The following is a 6,874-nucleotide window of genomic DNA, read 5'->3' as shown; positions in this document are numbered from 1 at the left end:
TCGATTATCCACATTCTTTTAATCGATTAAATAGGGGTGATTCAGCATTAAGTGTTGAGTTTCGAAAAGCGGATATTCTAACCGCTACACCTATTCAACCCCCCTTCTAGGTGTATTGTAACCACTGATACCTAACAACAAGAGAATAACACAAGAGATTTGGTAACGAGGTTCAGCCAATTGTGCCTACGTCCCAGGAGTGCTGAGTGGCTACCAAGATATTATTAGAGACTAAGAATTACAAACCCTAGCACACTCATGAGCCCACCTGCTCATGGGGTGTTTCTATTTGGTGCTTATATATGGTGCACATTATAACAAAGAACTTGAGTCCAATATATAACATTGGTTACTCTACTTTATTTCAATACTAGACAATGTGGGACTAACACAATAACATATTTCAAGCATTCCAACAATCTCCACCTTGATTGAAATAGACAAATATCTCGCTCCTTTTGGAACTCTACACAATAATCTCCACCTTAGCGAATGTCCAGCTCCACCTTGTTCATTGTCTAATACTCTTTAACAACTCATCCACATAAGAGTTTGCTCCCCTTCTGTATAAACCTTTTGAGTATCCTTGACGATGTTACCAAGAGCCTAGCTCTCCAAACTTGTAGTGCAGCTTCCCGTACCGCCGCCAAATGGAACACGTTGCCTAGCCACCTATTGCTAGGAAGTCTTTCGATATATTGGAACCTCTACATAAAATTTCATCAACAATCGTCCTCTTCAATACTCGGTCAAACTAAACCTTGGAGCTTCCTTAGAAAGCCTCAACCGCTACCACCATTGTCTACTCCAACAATCCTAGTTCAAAAGAACTATCATACTCCACCATAAGGAGTATACCCACAACACACCTTGCGTCAATGCTAACTAATGTTTGTGTCACATCCTTGCATCTAAGCTAATGCCCATGTTACACACATACATCTCTAGCAATGCTCGTGTTACAACTTGCATCAAAGTCAATGCCCATGTTATACCCTACATCAAAAGTCAGTCAGCGCCTCTGTGCTTTTGTGGATCTGCTGACAATTAAAACCTTCTTTATGACGTCTCAGACACGCCATTAGGATATCCCACTTCTCATCTCAAATGAGAACATCTCTCAACATCTAGAGAGATATTGTCTGCACCTGTCTCTGGGTCAAACTTAACACATGAGTCTCTATCTCCACCTTGATCCTAACCCAATACATGAACTTCTGGGGTTCTTGATCAACATATATCGCCCCACCACAGTTTGCCATGTTTTCTTCTCCTTCAACTCAGCTACTATATGGTTTCCAGTACCTTTGATGCACCTTGTCTAGCCATCACGCCTTCACTCTCTTTAGTCATTATCTGACATATGGATTAAGAGTCATCTACCAATTGGCTCTGATACCAATTGTTGGTGCAGCGGAAGCGATTTTTGCTCAGTGTTGGCCACAAGCAATCAAATAAAGGCATAGAATAAATAGAAAAGAAGAAACAAGATAATTTGTTAATGGGGTTCGGCCAATTGTGCCTACGTTCCTGGGAGCGCTGAGCGGCTACCAAGATATTATTAAAGAATAAGGATTACAATTCCTAGCACACTCATGGGCCCACCTGTCCATAGGGTGTTTCTATTTGGTGCTTATATCTGATGCACATTATAACAAAGGACTTGAGTCCAATATATAACATTGGTTACTCTACTCTATTTCAATACTAGGCAATTTGACACTAATACAATAACATATTTCAAGCATTTCCAACACTATCATTGTCGTGCTGTATCCATTAAATATTTTTCCATAAATTAAAAAAAAATATTTTTCTTATGCAATGAATATAATCAAATAGTGAATGGTCCAATTTATGAACATTGTGTTTGTTTTGCATGCAATATAAAAGATATAAAAATATTTTATAAAAGTTAAGTTCTTCAAACCTAAAACCCATATTTGTAATAAATATAAACTGATAAAGAGTTAAGGGTAAGAAGAAAAACACATTGTTTATAATGGCTCGTTTAAATTGATCTACATTCAATACCCTCAACTCCTTAATGAATAAATTACTTATTTCAGCATCGATAGAATGGTAATCTAGTATTATCCTGAATAGTACGTGTATTCTCATCTCTTCATGTATCATGAATATTCTTTACTAAACAAGCTAATCCAAATTTGTACTCAAGTATTCTTTCTTACAAAGCTTTTTTACACTGACTATTTATTCTCATCTCTTCACGTGTCCAATATAATGAAATAAATGACAGGCTTGATCGAAACTTACTAAAATTATGCTGATATTACAACCCTTAGATCAGTAATAGAACTTCGTAAACTTTATTTAGAATCCGGATAAAACATGTTAAATTCAAATGTCTTCTATTTAAACAAGTTAGAGCATATTAAACTCTATTTTTTGTCCTAAGAGCTTTCTCCATGTTTGTTGTTTAAACTCATGTCTCTTTACATTTCTCTCTATTTATTATTCTCTTTAAAAGACTTATTTATAAATATTCTATACAGAGATTGTGTGTGGCTACATTTTCCTAAATGTGTATATTCAATATGATCAACCTAGTTATTGATTAATTCTTTAGTGTTTATAGTGAGTGTTCTACTTCAGTCTTCTTCAAACAATCTTCATAAAAGGATATACTGCATTGAGTACATCCATTTTGAGAAGAATTTATCCCATTCAAAGAGAGTATTTAATAAATATATTTACTTTTCAGAGTGTCTTAATATGCTACCTTTTGCTTTCAGCTTGATATACAGACTTTGTCTTCTAGAGGAATGTTGAGTCCCCAATGCCCTCTAATTAACATTATATGTTTCATTTTTTATATTAAAAAGCAAAGTTTCCCTCTCTTAGCTATGCAAACTTTTTCTTACCAAAACTTTGCATTTTATGCATTGAATATTATAAGATAAATAATAAGGATAAATATTTATTCATCTAAGAATATTTCCTCTTGGACTATATCCATAAAGAATATTACATTAAAGATTTGGACATGTTTCATTTGATGACTTGATACTTTGGACGGACTTTGTATTTAATGCCCAATTCAAAACTTCTAGATAACATCGCTTGGATGCACAAGTCGAGCCTCTTGTCATTGTTGAGCGCATAAGCCTTTGAATGCACAACCCATATCTTGTATGATCCCCCGAGATAAACATCTAATTTCTCCCAAAGACACTTATTTTTCTCCCTAATATATATATATATATATATATATAAAAACAAATATGTGCATGTAAGGAGATAAAAGCTTATCATACAAATTTTTCCAAGTTTTTCTCATTTTCTACCCCCATTTTTATTATCAACAAAAAGGTAATAGAAGTTTTACATCATAGCAAGGTAACAAAATCTTATCCTAAGATATATTTTGATGACAAGATTTCATAAGAATGAAATCTTTGGTTATTTTAAAAGAGGGCGCAAAAATGTTAAAAGTGAAGCGCAAAAATGTTGTTGAGGAACAGTCAGTTATTAAAATGAAATTGTGGATTAAGTCCATGGATTAAGAAAAAAGGCTACTCATGAGCGTGAAATGACATGCACAATCTGGATTAGATAGTGTTGTGACACGATTCTCAGGATGGACTCAGAAGAGAGGAAAGATGTTTCTACCCCCTTTAAAAATGGAGTCAACATTACATTTTGCGGAAAAATGTAGAAATCCTCTATTTGCCTAATCTTGGAAAGCGTCAGTCTATTAACTAAATTTCTAAATCTCATGAGTCGATTATGTAGATCGTGTACAACCCAACGACGATGTGTCACTTCCCAAAAATTCTAGAAGCGAACAAGGTTGGGTTGTGGTTCTCTAGGCGACAAAAATACTTTGTTGAAGATGAGAGAACATAAAATCCCTTGGATATGACATCATGTTTGGAAGTGTTGGTCGTCTTCAACATTGGATGTCACTGATCCCAGTGTCATAGGGTTTACTCCAACTCAAGAGTTGAGCGATGATCAATGGTGGTCGAAATTCATGAAGAAAAAGAACAACCATGGGGTTTTGTGTATCCTTAATTCGATGGTTATGAAACAAAATTTATACAATAACGGGGAATGAAAGAAACAAAAGATGGTAGTGATAAGGGGTGACACACTCAATGAGAGTGATCCACCCTTAGATCGCTAAAAGAGAAGGATCTCTTCAAAGTCATACTTTGGAACATCACAAGGAGTGTTCATTCATATATCTCTAGCTGAACAAAGAACCTATGAGAATTACTTTCACACTCTGCAGTATGCACATAAACCTTTTTGACTCATTTGTTTTTTTAACAATTTTTAGACGAATATTTCATCAGATAATAAAAAAGTTTAAACAAATTTTGAGGAAAGAACTTAATAATAGCACATAATCAAAGCTCCAGAGATTAAAATGAAGTTATATAGATGAAAATAAAAAGGAGTTTAGAAATAATGAACTGAAATACATATTTATATTTGTTTACATAAAATCATATACTACTTCTAGTTTCTTGGAAGATACAAGATTACATTAAATCTAAGCTGATTAAAACAAGTATTCTTTGTACATCTACTCTCTTAGGCTCAACAACTCTGGTACTTTTTGCACACCAATCTCTTCAAGCTCAACACTAAACAATGGTTTGTGTTAAAATAAACTTTACAACTTTGCAAGTCATTCAATCACACTCCAAGAGTGAAATAAATATGAAAGAGAAAAACCATGAATTTAATAGAAAATGATTGAATACACGTGTCCAAAGATTAAAATTATATTCTCTTTGTTCCTGGATTTCTATATGTTCTTCTCTTCTTCAAACATTGAAGTTATTGATAGATGATGCAATTAATATAGTCGTTCAAGTTTTGCTAGATTTTTTCTTGAAATTAATATTTATTAAGACTTTGTCTTATCTTTAGCTTAATTTCCTCTCATACTTATGCATCACCATAATGCTTCATAGTCATTCTCAAATAAACATTTGTTTTATGCCAATTGGAACTCCTTCATGGAAGAGAGACAAGGTCTCAAATGGTGGTGACCAATAGATTTCTTTTATACTTTGTATTCAACAGTTTCATTGTGCAATAATAAAATATACTTTGTCTTCTTCAATAGTAGATGTACCAAATGAATTTTATCAATTCTTTCTAATTTTTATTTAAATCATGTATTTAGAAATGTTTTTTTTTTATTTTTTTCTGATTCAACTAATTGAAACCTTCATTTTTCTTTGATTGATGACTTGAATTCTTTACATTAAAGGTGTATTTTATGATAGAAGCATTTTTGCTCATAAATATTGACTGAACTACAAAAATGTCTTGTTTACAAAAGAGTTTTGAATGTATAAAGGTCTTAAACAAAGACATGTAATGACTATATACGGTCTTGAACACAGACAAATCATTAATACAAATGGGTTATCAAACACAGAACAAACCAAACAGTTTGACTGCCCATCATGGACAAACAATGTTATGCCCTTGGACTATTTCGAGTTGGACAAAATAAGATTTAACGAAGTTGAATCAATCAAATTTGGATTAAATCGAAAGTTCTAACACATTCCCTTTTGATTTAAGAAAAAAATCCAAATGATTGAATACAAATGTCCAGTATAGCTTGATGATATTAAATACACTATGAACAAAATGTTTGAAATAAATGAGAGATTGAAATGATATTCAGTTTGTTCGCGTATTTCCAAATGTTCTTATATTCTTCAAACATTGAAGCTATTTATAGATGATACAATTAATATATTCGTTCCAGTTTTTCTAGAGCTTCTTCTTGAAATTAATATTCATTGAGACTTTGCCTTATCTTCAACTTGATTTTCTCTTGCACTTTTACAACGCCATTAATGTTTTATATTCGTTCTCAAATGAGCATTTAATGTTTTATGATAATTGAAACTTTCTGATAGAAGAGAGGCAATGTCTCAAAAAGTCGTGACCAATAAACTTCTTTTATACTTTGTAGTTTGTACGTGATTGTTTCTTTAATAATAGTATAATACATTTTGTCTTCTGCAACATCAGATAGACCAAGTGAATTTTGTCAACTTGATAATTCTTTCTGATTTTTATTTAAATCATGTATTTAGTGATATTCTTTTTTTTTACTCAACTAATTGGATCATTCATTTTTATCTGAATGAGAGTTGAATTCTTTATATTAAGGGTGTATTTTCCAAAAGAAGCATTGTTGTTCAAAAATATTGGCCAAACTACAAAAATAACTTATATACAAAAAGTTTTGAGTTTATACAGGCCTTGAAGAGAAACATGTTATGAATATATATAGGTCTTGAACATTGTTCCTATCCGGCGAACCAAAGGTCATGTTTAGACGCCGAGGTGGCCCCACTCGTTGGGACCACCGAAGTTGACCCAGGGGACAGCATGCTTTCCGTACTCCACCAACCTACCTGCCAGCGCGACAGACGGGTTGCAGAGCGGGAACCTAACCACCCACAGGCTAGAAGACAAGAAGGGCACGGCGTACGATCCTGCAGACCGCCTAACACGGGAAAAGCAGCTCCCGACAGCACCTTTGGTCGGCCACGTGTTGCACCACCAGCCAAGAACCCAAGGTCAACTCTCACTCCTATAAATAGGAGTACCCACCAACAGGAAGTATCTTAACAAAAACTCCTTGACTCTCTAATATTGTTCTTCCTGTCACTCACTCTCTCTACTTCATATACTGACTTGATCGTCGGAGAGCCTTTTCAGGTACCTCCACCGGCGGGCCCAACTCTCTTGCTACCTCCAGTCACCTTGACGACCACTTCCTACCTCTTCATCAACATCTGACTCATCATTGTCCGTACCCTCGTGTTCTAATAGAGAACATTGGCGCCGTCTGTGCTTCCTACTCACA

At 34.2% G+C, this 6,874-nt stretch overlaps 1 protein-coding gene across 1 annotated transcript in view; it reads right to left on the bottom strand.

The window, feature by feature from the left end:
* LOC109332009 (V-type proton ATPase subunit E-like) overlaps nucleotides 756–6,874 on the bottom strand; it is a 19,664-nt gene continuing 13,545 nt past the window's right edge. The window contains exon 8 of the mRNA XM_019566847.1: nucleotides 756–767. The gene's annotated coding sequence lies outside the window, so the exon portion shown is untranslated. The remainder of the gene's footprint in view (nucleotides 768–6,874) is intronic.

Source organism: Lupinus angustifolius, chromosome LG17, assembly GCF_001865875.1.
Source record: "Lupinus angustifolius cultivar Tanjil chromosome LG17, LupAngTanjil_v1.0, whole genome shotgun sequence".
NCBI classification, from domain to species: domain Eukaryota; kingdom Viridiplantae; phylum Streptophyta; class Magnoliopsida; order Fabales; family Fabaceae; genus Lupinus; species Lupinus angustifolius.
The sequence above is the reverse complement of the archived record's forward strand: the minus strand, read 5'-3'. Positions and strand labels throughout refer to the sequence as shown.